General features: G+C 47.9%; 1 long non-coding RNA gene across 1 annotated transcript in view; it reads left to right on the top strand.

The window, feature by feature from the left end:
* Positions 1–239: 239 nt before the first annotated feature.
* The window catches only part of LOC112409560 (uncharacterized), a 32,514-nt gene continuing 17,315 nt past the window's right edge, over positions 240–15,438 (top strand). Inside the window, exons 1-2 of the long non-coding RNA XR_003005165.1 lie at positions 240–542; positions 2,022–2,264. This is a non-coding gene — a long non-coding RNA (uncharacterized LOC112409560). The remainder of the gene's footprint in view (positions 543–2,021; positions 2,265–15,438) is intronic.

The raw sequence follows: 15,438 nt of genomic DNA, 5'->3' as shown, positions 1-15,438 counted from the left end.
CGGCTCCGGCTGAGACTCGCTCCGGCTGAGCCTCGCTCACGGGAGCGCGCCCTGCGCACGCGCCTCCGCTCGTGCCCGCGGTCGGGCCCCGCCTCCTCCAGGGCTGCGAGCTCCCGACAACGCTCCCGGGATCACGCATGCGCAGGCGCTCGGCGGCGCTTCCTGGGGACGCGGGCTCGGCTGAGCCGGGGCGGGCGGTGCCTCAGCGCCGGTGGCGGAGCGGGGTGGGCAGCGGGGTCTCCTCCCCGCGGGGCGCAGGAGCTTCGCTCTGTCGGCCTTTACTGTCTTTTGAGCGGAGGCCGACCTTTGTCCTGGCTGCGGTGCAGGCTCGTCCACCCAGCCGTCTCTGCGCGGTCCGACCGCTGGAAGCCCGGAGGGGCTCAGAAGTTTTCATTTGGGGTCGGGAAAGGCCTTGAACTTGCTCAGAGTTATGGGGTGAAGCCACAGATTTCTGGAGGCATTTGGGGGACGTGAAGAACGTCAAAGGCAAATTGGTGCTGGCAGTTACTATGTTGTGGTTTTCACCTGCGGTCAAACCTCAGGTAAAACAGGAACTGATAATTTTAGGAGGTTATTCCACTTCCCTCCCCCCGCCAGAAATTCAGAGAAGGTGGTAAAGCTAGAATCCACATTGCCCTCTCTTCCTGTCCTTTAGGACAGAAACCTAGCTTTACCTTGCTCACTTTCTTCTATTTCTGGGTGACCGCAGGTGGGAAAGCATTTAGGGCAAATGAAACTTCAGATTAGGGGGCCATGGAGGGTGATATTATTAGAATGTCTTTCTTGTGGCTCCTGGGTTTTCCTGAGTCACTAATTTCAGGAGCTAAAAAGGACTTCAGAGATTCTGTAATACCTCATCAAGTGGTCATTAGCCTTTACTTGATGCATGCCCAGCGACAGGGATCTCTATCCAGGGTCTTCAGACAGGATGCTGGTTTAGGTCCCTCTGCCCCAGATGCCCCTTCTTTTGCAGCCCTGTAGGCATCAAGTGTTTACTGGCTTCTGTGCTTGGCCCCCTGTGCACACTAGAAATTGGGAAGGGACCTCTGTGGCTAAACCAGGGTTGGCCAGCTGCTTACTGAAAGTAAAGGGAATTTCTTTTAATTCCCTGAGTTTTCTTTGCTGTTGCTTTGGAGCGGAGATCATCTGGGTATCTGGTACCCTGGTGGCCTGAGAGGAAAAGGAAAGTCCTTGGAAAGGGGTTAGGTGATTCCTGGGGAAGAATGCGTTGGTGTGTGGCTCAGCTGCCTCACCTGCCCTCTGCCCAAGGCAGCTCTACTTCCTTATATGCATCCCTTTCCTTGGTTTAACTTCACAGAATGCCCAGTGGTGGCGGGGAACTGTAGGACAAAAGAGCTATTCTTTTTACAAATGAGGAAGCTGAGGCCTAGGGAAGGAGAAACTGGCTTAGGGTCACAGAGCCAGTGAGAAGGAGAGATGGGACTCAAATCCAGGTCTCCTGATCCCCAGGCCTTTTCCCACACTCCTTCACCCTGTGTGTCAGGGGCCAGTAGGAAACAGATGGCATATTTCAATTGCATAATTTGAGGCAGAGTGTAGGGAAACAACTATGGAGAGTGAAATATTCTGGGGCTAGTCACAGTGGGATCTTACCACCTGTATGCCTGGAGGCAGGGAGGCTGTGTGGAAGGTCGTTTTCCTAGAGCTGGGACTTTGGGTCAAGGGGCTCAGGAAGGGAGTTGGGGGAATAAAAGCCTTGTCTTCAATTTCTCCCTCCCTCTAATCTTGCTCCCCATGCACCAAACCCAATGGGAAGTCAGGAGCAAGGGAGTCTTAATTAGTCCATACAGAGCAATTCTAGGGCACCGCACAGGGTGGAAAAAGATGTAGAATGTACGGGGCTGAGGTGGGGGGAAACAAATGAAAGATAACCAGCATAACATGCAATCTTGCTTCTACCAGTATAACAATAGTTTACATTTCTTGAGCACTTACTCTATGCCAGGTATGTTCATTATCTCATTGCATCTTGCCATAAATCCATTTTCTCCATTTGACAGATAAAGAAACTGACTAGAGAAACAACTCAAGGGATGGAGATGTGGACAACTAAGCTGACATCTGCCTCTCCAGGGTCTTATCTTGTGAATAGTAGTCCCTCTGTGGATGTTGGTGGGATGAATAGATGAAAGAGGAGCACATAGAGGCTGGATTCGGTGGAGAATCACCCTGAAGATCCTTAGCTGTGCCTCTTCTCTCTGGGGCTGGGGTGCAGCTGGAGGGACTGGAGGCTGTCTGCAGAGGTGAGTCCCGAGCCTGTTGGTGTCTCTCCTGCCGCTTTGTGATAAGCCAGGTTATTCAAGTTAAAAGAGTAGGTATATAGATCTGAAAAAAAAACCACCCCAAAACCTTGGACATTTTGCCTTTCCTAGTAGAGGATATCTTTGGAGTTAAAAACATTTCTCTTTCTGCAGCCAGCCTTCCCCACCTCCTGATTTCTGGTCCCCCCACCATCTGGGCAGGGGCCCAGGTGCTGCCTCTCTTCCCTGCTCAACTCCTGCGCTCCACCCACAAGCTCCATTCTGCTCACTGCATCGCTGTGCTGTTCCTGGAACACAGGGTTCTTCGGGGATGAACCAAAGACCAGTGTGGCCGGGAGCATTTTACCAGCACCCCTAAAATGGCCTGCTGTGGAGCAGAAACCTCAGCTCAGAGGCACTGGGCTCTTTCCTCCCTGCTTCCTCTTCCTTCAGCACCCCCTTCCTTCAGAATCCTCTTTTATTGGCCTCTTCCTTCCTCAATGGTCCCCCAGAGTCTTTCATTTGCTGTTCATCTTCCCAACACCTCAAGCATGGAGACGGAACCTGACCTGTATTGAGCACCTGCTGTGTGCCTGATGCTGCCAGGTGCTTCCTAGACATGATCTCATTTCATTTCACCGTGATCTACTCGGTAGGAAGTATTAGGGAGGGACCTTGCACAAAAGCAAGACTTTGGTTAGGTAATGTGTCCAAGAACACACAGCTCTTAAGGGTAGAGCTGGCATTTGAACTGTGGTGCAATTCCCAGGCTCATCCTGGCCCACTCCTCACCCAGGATAAACCCTGCTGCTGCAGTATTTGCGTTCCTCTTGCACTTTGGCTGTCAAGAGCCTTCTCTGGGTGCCATAGCCTGCGACCCTGGGGCTTGTTGAATGCACTGTTTCAGCCCACCCTTGTGGGTTTCTGCGTGGATCTCCCTCACATTTGATTCCATCCACAGTCCGTGGATCCTCCTCCAGTCCTTTGCTGATGATGCCTCCTCCGTCTGGAGGGCCGTTCTACCTATTTCTGAACGGCACATCCAACCTGTTCTCTAAAGCCCCGCTCATATGCCACTTCCTTCAAACTCATTCACCTCCAGACTCCCAAACTCACCTTTGTGAGCCTCCCCTAGAGGATTTATCGCATTGTTTCCTGTATGTGCCCTAATTTGGATATGCAACTTATTTTCTTTGCTGGGGGCAGTAAGCCACCAGTGAATGAATGCATCTGAGGAGCTTTTTGTGGTGAAAAGAGTTAAGTGAATGTTTATCCCACTACTTTACATGCTAAGTTTGCTTGAAACAAGATTCAGCTATAAAATAAATGAGTCTGGGGGATGGGTGGTGGAGGATGCCTTGTGTTTTCCTCGGGGAGCCTTGAATTTGGGGAAATGAAGACACACCAATGAGGGCAGGCAGTGGAGGACAAGCTGCTTAGGTGGAAAGCCCTACACATCTGTCTCTCCAGATGGGGCCCAAAGAGTGGTGAGCTGAGTCCCTTGACCTTTATCACGGGTTGCAGCTTTTCTGAGGCCATTCCCTGTACTCCCTGAGTCCCTTTATGTTTGCTCCGATAGGTAGAGGCCATCACTCCCGCTTTCACCACTAGGGGTGGGGGAGACCTTGGCCACAGTGACAGCCCTCCCTCCCTGGGACCAGAGTTGGCTCAGAGCACCATTTCCTGTATCACCCAAGACAGACAGGTGACAGGTGCTGGGGCCCTTGAGCAGAGAACGGGCATGGGCTGGGATGACTAACCTGCTCTGTCACCACCTACAGCTTGGTTCAAAGCCCCCCGGCATCAAAACAGTTTCCTAGGAGGAGCACAGAAGGCTCTCCTTAAGATGACAGCTTGGGTCCCTGCTTCTGCCAATGTCTGTCACTGCCCCAGTGCTTCAAAGTCCAGGTCAGTGAGGAGCATCCAATGGGATAGGCATGGAAAACAGGTAGAAGAGGCAACCTAGGAAGGAGAGGCCTGATCTAGGCATCAACAACCTAGATTTTAATTGGGCTCTGCCAGGAGCTCACTGTGTGTTTATAAAGGAAAGGGGTTCATTCTTTATAAGTCAACATTTTTTTGACCACCTGCTCCTATCATGCTAACTAAGGGCAAGGAGGGCTATGAGAAGTCAAAACCCATCCCTACCCGGATGGTCTCTGTCTCTGTAAATCAGTACAAATCACGGTAATAAATGCTATACAGAGATGTTTTTGGAGCACAGAAGAGAAACTCACTCATCCTTCCTAGGGGACGTGAGGGGAGATTTAACTGAAGAGGTGACACTTGAGCTGGACCTTGAAATTGGAATTCTCCTGGCAGATGGGAGTAAGTCTACTGCATCTTTGGGGAATGTCGTGCAGTATTTTGTCTGTGGAATGAGGTCAGTGGAAGGTGGAGAGGAGTAGGGTAAAGACAGGAGATTATACGTGAAGGTCTATCTGTGTTTAGCAGAGAAGGGCCTTCTTAGGCCGTACGGACTTTGGACCTTATCCTGAAGGTAGAGGGACAACTTGAACCGACTGTGTTGCAGAAAGACCACTCTGGCAGCAACGTGGAGGATGGATTGGAAGCATCAAAGATGAAGAGAGACACTGGGTGGAAATGGGTTAGACCGGCACAGGAGGGAATGTTTGAAGACCTCAACTGTAGGATTAGAGAAGAGGGTTGGACTAGATAATCCCTAAACTCACCACCTGGGCCTTTGGTCCTTTTTGCACCTGCCCCTCCCACCCTGTTCCTACTTGGTTACCTTTATTGACCATCTCCTAGGGAGTTGGAGCACGAGCTGCCCCATTCCCCCATGGGGACCTGTTTGGATTTTGACCCTATCCAGTGTGCCTGTTTGTCAGTTTTGTCCACCCAGTAGAAAGCTGTACTCTGTCTTGGGGTCCTTTCCACTCCCACCTCCATCCGGCCCTGACTGTGCTCTCTCCTCTGGCTTTGGACCATGGGTCTCCAGACTGGCAGTGACAACTCTGCTGTCCTTCCCATTATTCTTTCCAAGAGGAAGGATGAGCCACAATGTCTCATTGGAAGATGTTGACAAGCAGGAACTAGAAAAACAGATTAAAGGAACCTTGGGACTTGGTCAGAGAGCAGAAGTGAAATACAGGAAATGCAGGGCGGTCCCACAGAATGACCCAGCAAGTCTGAACCCCTTGATTTAAATTCAGCTCAGTTCTATAAAAGGTAACCCTAAAACCAGAGGTACATGTCTTCTAATCGCTTCACTGTTATCCCAGGTGAGGGTTACACATTGCTACCCTTTCTTGTTCGCCTTATCTGTGAAACTGTCATCTCATGATTCTTGGGCCTACAGCAACCAGTCGACAAAGAGGTTTTTGGTACTTACTGTGTGCCCAGCCTCACGCTGGCTGGGGTAGGATACAGACGCCCCCTGACTGTGTTCCCAAGGAATCTGGTGTTTTAGTCTAGTTGGGAAAGCAAAACAGACAAAACAGACAGAAAAGGTGAGTGGTTAAGAGGGTGGTTAAGATTGGGTGGGACGTGCCATAGATACCATAGAACCTGAGAAAGTAAGAAGCGGATGGTCTGGGTCTCTTGGGTTCTCTCAAGTTGGGGGCAAGATCCAGCCTAGATCTAGCTGAAGGCTTAAGCTGGATCACAACCAGCCTCAGGGTAAGATTGGGGGCCGAGCAGACTTCAAGGTGCTCTTACACGGGCTTTGTCCCTGTTTCCCAAATGTTTACAATGTTTCTGTAGTCTGCACCTGTCTGCTTCTCCACATTCTCCATTGACCCTTCAAGGCCCAGCCCAAATGCTGTTTTTTTTTTTCTTTTTCAGGAAGACACTTTCCTTTTTTTAAAAAAAAAAAATGTGTCCCTGTTTCCCAAATGTTTACAATGTTTCTGTAGTCTGCACCTGTCTGCTTCTCCACATTCTCCATTGACCCTTCAAGGCCCAGCCCAAATGCTGTTTTTTTTTTTTCTTTTTCAGGAAGACACTTTCCTTTTTTTTTAAAAAAAAAAATTATTTATTTGGTTGCACCGGGTCTTAGTTGCGGCAGGCGGGCTCCTTAGTTGCAGCATCTGGACTCCTTAGTGGCAGCATGCAAACTCTTCGTTGTGGCATGCATGTAGGATGTAGTTCTCTGCCCAGGGATTGAACCCGGGCCCCCTGCGTTGGGAGCATGGAGTCTTATCCACTGTGCCACCAGGGAAGTCCCAAGACACTTTCCTTCTTAACAGTTGGAATTGTTGCTGATCCTCCACAGCCCTTTGCTGATAATTCTGTTGTGACGTTTACTCCGTCTTTTTATATGTTCGTGAATGTCACGTATCTGGTCACATATTTGTGTTTTCTTCACTTCCACTAGGTTGTGAGCTTCTCATTAGCAGGGAACATGTCTGGTTCATTTCTCTTAACTGCCAGGGACTAGCCCAGAGTGGTGCCCTGCTCAAAAACATCTGTTCAATGAATGGATAGCAGTTTGACAGGTAATGTTCTCCCTGGTGTATCAGTTATATAAAATCAGTTGTGTAAAAGTAATCCTAAAACCAGTATGGGGAGGTGCCTGCTTTCCGAGGACAACTTCTGGCAGAGGAGCAGCGAGATGAAAGGTCATTATAGGGAATTCCCAGTGGTTAGGACTCCATGCTTCCACTGCAGGGGGCCTGGGTTTGATCCCTGGTCAGGGAACTAAGATCCCGCAAAATGCGCGGGCATGGCCAAAAAAAAAAAAGAGAAAGAAAGAAAGAAAGGTCATTATAGGTTGGACTTGTGTGGATATACAAGAGAAGGGTGTCCAATTGTCTCTCAGTCTTGACCCTCAGGACCAAAGGGACAAAAGCAGGGTATGAGTGTCAAGAATGCCCTCCCTTAGGTTATGGAAAGAGTCTTGGAATCAGAAGTGTTAGGGATTAGTTCTGAGCCAATCTCTGGTGACAATATACTTGCTTTATTAACCTTTATGGGATTTTTCTTTGATCCAAGTGAGGTAAGAAATATGTGAGTTCTTTGAAAAATATAAAGTGTTACTGGAATACCAGGCATCCTTGTATTCTCCTCTTACTCCTGATGACCCTTACTTCTCTTTCATTCTTTTGGTAACAAAATTCTCAAATCAGCAGCCACTAAGGCCAGCTGGGAAGAGCTTAGACAGTCTCCCTTTGAGTTCCCATTTAGGCCCAAAGACTAGATCCAAGGTGGTAGAGAGGGAAGAACATGTTTTTTTGTCTTCTAAACCAGGTGACCTTGGGTAAATCACTTCAACTCTCTGAGCCTCAGTTTCCTCATCTGTAAAGTGGAGATAATAATCTTTACCCCACCCACTTTCTAGGGCTCCTGGGAGGGTCAAATGAGACAATGAACATGACAGTGCCTTGTAAACTGTAAAGGTCTGTTCAAATGCTATGGATTTACTTTTTAATCTGTGCTTGAGGGCCCTAGATAAAATTTGCCAAGACAGTTGTAAGTTTAGACAGTGACATCATACTGGCCTGTGATTGGAGTCCAGGGTGGGGCAGAGAAGGCGGGCCCAGAGTCACAGGGGCGGGTAGAATGCAGCAGGGACCCCACCCACTGCCTGCCTGGAGAAGACCTGAGTCGAGTCTGCTGTCACTCGTTTTAATGACGTGAAGAAATTCAGTCTCCTGGTTTCCAAACTGTCAAAGACTCTGCTGTGACCACTGTGTTCAGGGGAGACTTGGATTCAAGTTCAAGGGTTGGGGACACGCTGATTTGGTTCTGTCTCCAGGGTCTTTCTTAGCTTGGTACCTGTGATAAGGATAGAATAGGAGAGTTTACAGGTAGTTGTAGAAGTCCCAGTAGGGGACTATAGATAGAGAGGGGAACCTAGGAAACTTTGGAAGACCACTGTAAGTTAATGATCACTCAAGAAAGCTATTGGAACATCGTGGAACAGGCAGGCTTGCTTAACTATAAAGCCATAAATAAAAGCACGAGATTGTCCTAGGCCCTTAAGTGGAAGAAAAATGTCACCACCCTTCTACTGATTTGAATAAGTGCTAATAATAATAATCCTAGTTTGACCTTATAGGGTCAGACACCCTCCTGCCTGATACAGAGGAGGAACTAGTGATGTAAGCCTCATGTCTACCCAAAGGAAGGTGGTCTTTTCTCCACCCTCTTTCCCTTGACTATAAAATTGTAGCCCACTGAATCCTCAGGGCAGAGCTCCCTCACCTCCCCACTTGCATCTCTTACAAGCATCCTATATTAATAGATCTACTTCTTGCCTATCACTTTGCCTCTTGCTGAATTCCCTCTGCGCTGAGACACAAAGAACCTGAGCCTCAGTAAATCCAGATACCAGGTGAGTGATTCTGATTAAAAGACCGTGGGTTCAAGTCCCGATCTGAGGTGCACCGTTTTGCTCAGACATGGTGGGCATCCAGAATAAACCTGTTGTTGAACAACAGGTAGTGCATTTTGTGAGATCTCTCACCCTCTTTATTCTCACTTCCTTTGTGTTTGCAAATTCCAGGTGTAGGTAAACATTAAAACACACACACACACACACACACACACACACACACACACACACACACACACACACACACACACACACACACACACACACACACCCACACACACACCCACACACCCACACACACCCCAGACTATGATTCAGAGAAATGGTAGCCTGACTCATGCCTGAAAATGTGACTGGCCAGTGTTACTTAAAGGTCAAGGTGCAGAAACGGGTATCCCCATCTTGGCGCTTTGTTAATCCCAGGAGGCTGTGAGACCAGAGTCTCCTGGGAGGGGCTCTCTGGGTACCTGTGGCTGGCTAGGTTTTGGATCCCTTTGTCGGCCCTGCTGGTCACTGGAGCTGAAAGAAATTGGCTTAATCCAAAAATATTTGTGAGTATTTATTGTATGCTTGGCCCTGTACTGGGTGCTTCGGGGAATATGAAAAAGGTCTGGTTGTGGCTTCTGTGTTGGAAGCACTCAGCCTACAGTTGAGAAGATGAGATAGCCTGAGAGGAGCAGAGGCTCCCCACTGGCAGGCAGTGTGTGCCCAGGGCCAGGGTGTGGTGGACAGTCTCTGACATGGGAGGGCAGAGTGGGAGGTCCTCAAAGACGACAAAGTCGATCACTGAGATTCATTTCTCCCCTCAAAATGTCTTCTTTCCTTTTCTGGCTCCAATTAGGAGATTGTATAAGTTTTCTGTCTCTGCCTAACAAAAAACCCACAAACGTCGCAACTTAAAACAGTGCCTACAAGTCCAGGCAGGACTTGCTGGCTGTCAGCTGGGGGTCACTTTCAGCTCCTAGAGGCCACCCTCTTACCTTTTCCATGTGACCCTCTCCCTCCCATCTTCAGTCTAGCAGCAGTGCCTCAAATCCCCCTGGTGTTAGGAATCTGTGACTTCCTCTTCTGCTACCAACTGGAGAAAACCCTGTGCTTTTAAAGGACTCATGTGATTGGGTCAGGCCCACTTGGATAGTTTCCTTTGGATTAGTTCAAAGTCAACTGATTAGTAACCGTAATTACATCTGCAGAATGCCCCTTGTCATGTGCCAACATAATCACCATCCTGAGGATTAATGTGGGAGCAGGGGATTTTAAGACTCTGCCAACCACAGATATGTTAGTAGAAAGGAAGTACTGAGGGGCTGACCTCAGGCCTTGGTGGTAGTGATGGAAGAGATGAAGGAAGCTAAGGTGTGGGAAGAACTTGTTCTATGGCAAATGGTGTACCAGGCATTGTCACAAGTGTCATCCCCCTCCTCATATCACACCTCTATAGTAGGCATTGTTACCATTATCCTCATTTTATTAGTGGGAACACTGAAGCTTAAAAAAAAAAAAGGCACAGCTACTCAATGGCAGCTCCGTCTAATTCCAAAGCCTCCTCTTCCCACTCTACCATCTTGGGAAAGAGGAGGAGGGTAATGCAACAGATTTTGGGGAGATAAAGTGCAAAGTTCTTGGCATCTGATTTGCTGTGGGGCAAAAGAAAGAGAAGAATCTGAGTTTAGGGGAGTGGGGAGGATGGTGGCATCATTAATAGAAGTATACCTAAGGGCTCATTCAGTGGTGTGGAGGAGCGACACTGATTTCTGTGTGGATTTCAAATATTCAGGATCCCCAGGCTCTGTGAATCCATACCACTTGCCTTCAGAGAAGCTGGTTCTTTCAATAAGGAGGGTGCAGGGCCACCAGTCTTGATACCTGGTAACTGTTTTAAGGCCTATAAATAGCTGAGAACCCTGCAGGTGTGAGGTTCAAGCAGGGGAGGGAGAGGGGGTAGGAATCACCACCAGCCAATGGTAACATCAGTGCTGATTACAGGAACCCTTCTTTGCCAAGTGTCTGGGCAGCCTTGGTGTTCAGGCTGGCCTGACTCTTTTGGACTCTGACGCAGAGATCACACAGATGGGTCCTGCTGTGAAATTGGTACACTGACTGGGGGAAATCACAGTGCCTGCCCCTGGTACTCCTCTGGACCATTTCTGATAAATTAGATCATGGTAACTCATATTTTTGCTTCCCTGTCTTTCTTTCCCCATTCTGTTTCTAATGGATGATGATTACAAAGGCGCTTTGATGGAAAATACGGGATCTGTGTAAGACCCCTCTCTGTGAACGTGGCCTGGAGTATTAGGTCGTGCATATGCCAGTGCTGCTGAGTTGCCTCTTCACCCGGCTTTCTCCACACTGCTGGGACTCTACCACTCACAGCAGGATGAGACTTCTCTGTGGTTTTGTCCTTGCCCTGTTTTGGGAGACTTACAATCTCAACAGTACTAACACACTCAAAGCAATGCTTGTAATTAAGAACTTTAATGGAAGGTGTGACTAAGTCGGATGTTTTCTCTGAGGGCTGTGCCAGCCATGGTTCTGTGCCCTGGGAGTTTGGTCAAGGGGGACATCTGGAAGGGCTGGCGGTGACACGGCAGGTGACGGGGAGGAGGGGCCTCTACTGCAGGGCATTCGAGGATGACCAGGGTTGGGTTAAGTAGACAGGAGAAGGGAAGCCCTCCTGGGCAGGGAGAGAGCTAAGCACAGATGTGGAGGTCTGAACGAGCCTGGTTTGTTCATGGACGTGAGCCCTCTGGTCTGAATCGAGGGAGGGAGTGCTACCTTCATCTGAGAGCATGACTCTCTGTCCTCTTCCCTCTCTCTCTAATTAAGACTATGAGGTGATCATCCTAAGTGAAGTAAGTCAGACAGAGAAAGACAGATATCACAGGTTATCACTTATATGTGGAACCTAAAAAAATGATACAAATGAACTTATTTACAAAATAGAAACAGACTCACAGACAGAGAAAACGAATTTACAGTTACCAAAGTGTAAAGGGGGTGGGGGAGGAATAAATTAGGACTTTGGGATTAACAGGTACTACTATATATAAAATAGATAAACAACAAGGACCTACTGTATAGCACAGGGAACTATATTCAATATCTTGTAATAACCAATAATGGAAAAGAATCTGAAAAAAGTTACATAGTATAACTGAGTCACTTTGCTGTACACCTGAAACTAACACAACATTGTAAATCAACTATACTTCAATTAAAAAAAAAGACTAAGGATTTAAAAAAAAAATAATTTATTTTTGGCTGCGTTGGGTCTTCATTGCTGCGCACAAGCTTTCTCTAGTTGATAGTCTTCATTGCTGTGTACGGGCTTTCTCTAGTTGATGGTGAGTGGGGGCTGCTCTTCATTGTGATGTGCAGGCTTCTCATTGCGGTGGCTTCTCTTTGTTGTGGAGCACGGGCTCTAGGCACGCGGGCTCAGTAGTTGTGGCGCACCAGCTTCATTGCTCCATGGCATTTGGGATCTTTCCAGACCAGGGATCAAACCCGTGTCCCTTGCATTGGCAGGGGGGGTTTTTTTTTTTTTTTTTTTTTGTGGTACGCGGGCCTCTCACTGTTGTGGCCTCTCCCGTTGTGGAGCACAGGCTCCAGATGCGCAGGCTCAGCGGCCATGGCTCACGGGCCCAGCTGCTCCGCGGCATGTGGGATCTTCCCGGACCGGGGCACGAACCCGTGTCCCCTGCATCGGCAGGGGGGCTCTCAACCACTGCGCCACCAGGGAAGCCCTGGCAGGCGGATTCTTAACCACTGCGCCACCAGGGAAGTCCCAAGACTAAGGATTTTTTAGCTTTCCTTCCCTGCCCTAGGCATATGGATGGATGGATAGGGGCCGTCCTTCCTGCCCAGTCTCAGGGGCATGTGTGCAGGATAGTTTTCCCCTTAGGTTTCTTCTGCCTCCCAGTTGGTGTCCTTTCCTTGGCCCCACCCTAACTGTTTTCTTTAAAAAAGTCCTGTTTTTGTTTTTTTACCAAGGAACTTGACTTGCTTTGTTTTCGTTTTTGCAGATAACCGCAGTATTAAAGTTGAATGCATTTAAATGTCATTGTGTAGTTTAACATTATTTTACCTCTTTCTGGCAACCACGACTCTGTTTCATGTTCAGTTATTGCATGTTTTCTAGCGGCGCCTAGGAAGATGGGGGCCTGTTTTTGGTCCTCATGGTGTGCAGAGCTTTCCTCTTCAGGCAGGTAAGTAACTCTGGGCTGGAGATGCCTTTCTCTTCTTTGAATCTGACAATGTAGGAAAAAATAAGCCCAGTGATGATACAAATTGTGAGGAAATGAGTCTACTATCATATTAGGTTTCTGTTATCACATGCACGGAAATCAGCTGGAGTTAGTTTACAGCAAAGAGTAGAATTTCTTTGAAAGATTCAGAGATATCACATGAGATTGAAGGACAGGAGCAGACTGGGTCTCAGGAAGGGACTTGACCCAGGGACTGGCTGGCCATCAAGAAGCGAGGCAGCATCTCAGTGTGCAAGGTGGCAGGTTGGCTGTCCCTGCCTCCAACCCATGCGTGAGGCAGAAAAGGGCCATCCTGGTCTGTTCAAATATAGTTCCCTCCACTCAAGAGGCCAGCCAAGACTCAATGAGGATCTGTTACTCCTGATTCCAAATACGTTCTGGAGAACCGCCCTTAGTCCAAACAACAGAGACCAGTTGGGTTCACAGTACACAAACCCCGGATGTTGGAAGCCTGGCCTATGGAAGGGGCCAGCTTCATCAAAAGGGGCTTCCTCCGAATGTCTCTTCTGCCAAACCAGACAGATGGTCAACATCTCATTTTTACCGGAATGCTTTTCATGTTTCGCAATGAACTAGAGACATTGTGTAGAGATGGTGGAGGTGATGGAGATTGAGTGACGGAAGGAACTGCATAAAAGACCTGAATCTGGCTTGTTTTCGGTCCTCAGCTCTTCATGGGCTGCCAACTTCCCAGTAGAGGACTTGAAAGATGTGGGTCTTAGCAAAGACATCATCATACGCATTTGCTCCCAAACCTCGTTCCATTTAAAAAAAAAAAAAAAGAATGCTTGACTGAATGTTTTGAAGGTTTTTGTTGTAAGGGAGGCAGGCTTTTAAAAAAAATAGTCTTGGAAGGTAATTGGTAAGCTATTGGTAGACAATTGCTAACAAAAAGGTTTTTGGGGTGGATTTGTTTAAACAGGCTCCTAACTGATGAGAGAGTAGATGTTTTCATGCTTCTTGAGAACGATTGTCCTTTAATAGAAATAACACTTAGTACTCGTCTTGGATACAGAAGACTCAATTGGGTCTCTGGGCAAGTTCTTTAGTATCTCTGAGCCTCAGTTTTGCTACTGTGAAATGGGATCAGTAGTCGGATCTGCTTCTTAGTATCAGAAGCGTACATGAATTAACGCGTGGTGTGTGCTTGTCATCCTTCTTTGTATTTAAGGATTCAGTCAATGCAATCTTACAAAATTATTGATTAAGCCTGTGCTAATAGTTTAGGATTAATGAGAAAGGAACAAATTGTGCTTGAGTGTTTGTTTTTTAAAAAGCACACTCTGTGAATAACATTTTAAAAATGTTTGCTAACGTTGCCTATGTTTAGCTGTGTAATAAAACGTTATATTTTATTTTTAAAAGGAAGAAAAGTAGGCTTTTGTGTGTCACAAGAAAGACATCCCTGGCCTAAGCCTTTTGGTATCAGTCATGAGAGTTTTTATTTATTTATTTATTTATTGCGGTATGCGGGCCTCTCACTGTTGTGGCCTCTCCTGATGCGGAGCACCAGGCTCCGGACGCGCAGGCTCGGCGGCCATGGATCACGGGCCCAGCCGCTCCACGGCATGTGGGATCTTCCCGGACCGGGGCACGAACCTGTGTCCCCTGCATCGGCAGGCGGACTCTCAACCACTGTGCCACCAGGCAAGCCCCATATATATATTTTTTCAGATTCTTTTCCATTATAGGTTATTACAGCATATTGAATATAGTTCCCTATGCTATACAGTAGGTCCTTGTTGTTTATCTATTTCATATATAGTAGTGTGTCTGTTAATGCCAAATTCCCAATCTATCCCTCCACCAACCTTTCCCCTTTGGTAACCATAAGTTTGTTTTCTATGTCTGTGAGTCTATTTTTTTTTTGTATTGGTTTTTTTTGTTGTTTTATTTATTTTTGGCTGCATTTTGGGTCTTCTTGCTGCATGTGGGCTCTCTTTAGTTGCAGTGGGTGGGCTTCTCATTGTAGTGGCCTCTCTTGTTGTGGAGCACGGGCTCTAGGCGCATGGGCTTCCGTAGTTGTGGCCTGTGGGCTCAGTAGTTGTGCCTCACAGGCTCTAGAGCACAGGCTCAGTAGTTGGGGCACATGGGCTTAATTGCTCCGTGGCATGTGGGATCTTCCCAGACCAGGGCTAGAACCCATGTCCCCTGCATTGGCAGGCAGATTCTTAACCACTGTGCCACCAGGGAAGCCCTGTGAGTCTGCTTCTGTTTTGTAAATAAGTTCATTTGTATCATATTTTAGATTCCACATATAAGTGATATATGGTATTTGTCTTTTTCTGTCTGACTTACTTAGTATGTTCATCTCTAGGTGCAGCCATGTTGCTGCAAATGGCATTATTTCATTCTTTTTTATGGCTGAGTAATATAGTCATAAGATCTTTTTGTTTTTAATTGTAAAATATATATGACAGGGCTTCCCTGGTGGCGCAGTGGTTGAGAGTCCGCCTGCCGATGCAGGGGACGCGGGTTCGTGTCCCGGTCCGGGAAGATCCCACGTGCCGCAGAGCGGCTGGGCCCATGAGCCATGGCCGCTGAGCCTGCGCGTCGGGAGCCTGTGCTCCGCAACGGGAGAGGGCCACAACAGTGAGACGCCTACATACAG

This window comes from Neophocaena asiaeorientalis, unplaced genomic scaffold (genome assembly GCF_003031525.2).
Source record: "Neophocaena asiaeorientalis asiaeorientalis breed wild unplaced genomic scaffold, Neophocaena_asiaeorientalis_V1.1 scaffold254, whole genome shotgun sequence".
NCBI classification, from domain to species: Eukaryota; Metazoa; Chordata; class Mammalia; order Artiodactyla; family Phocoenidae; genus Neophocaena; species Neophocaena asiaeorientalis.
Note: the sequence above shows the minus strand (reverse complement) of the source record. Positions and strands in the feature narration are given on the sequence as shown.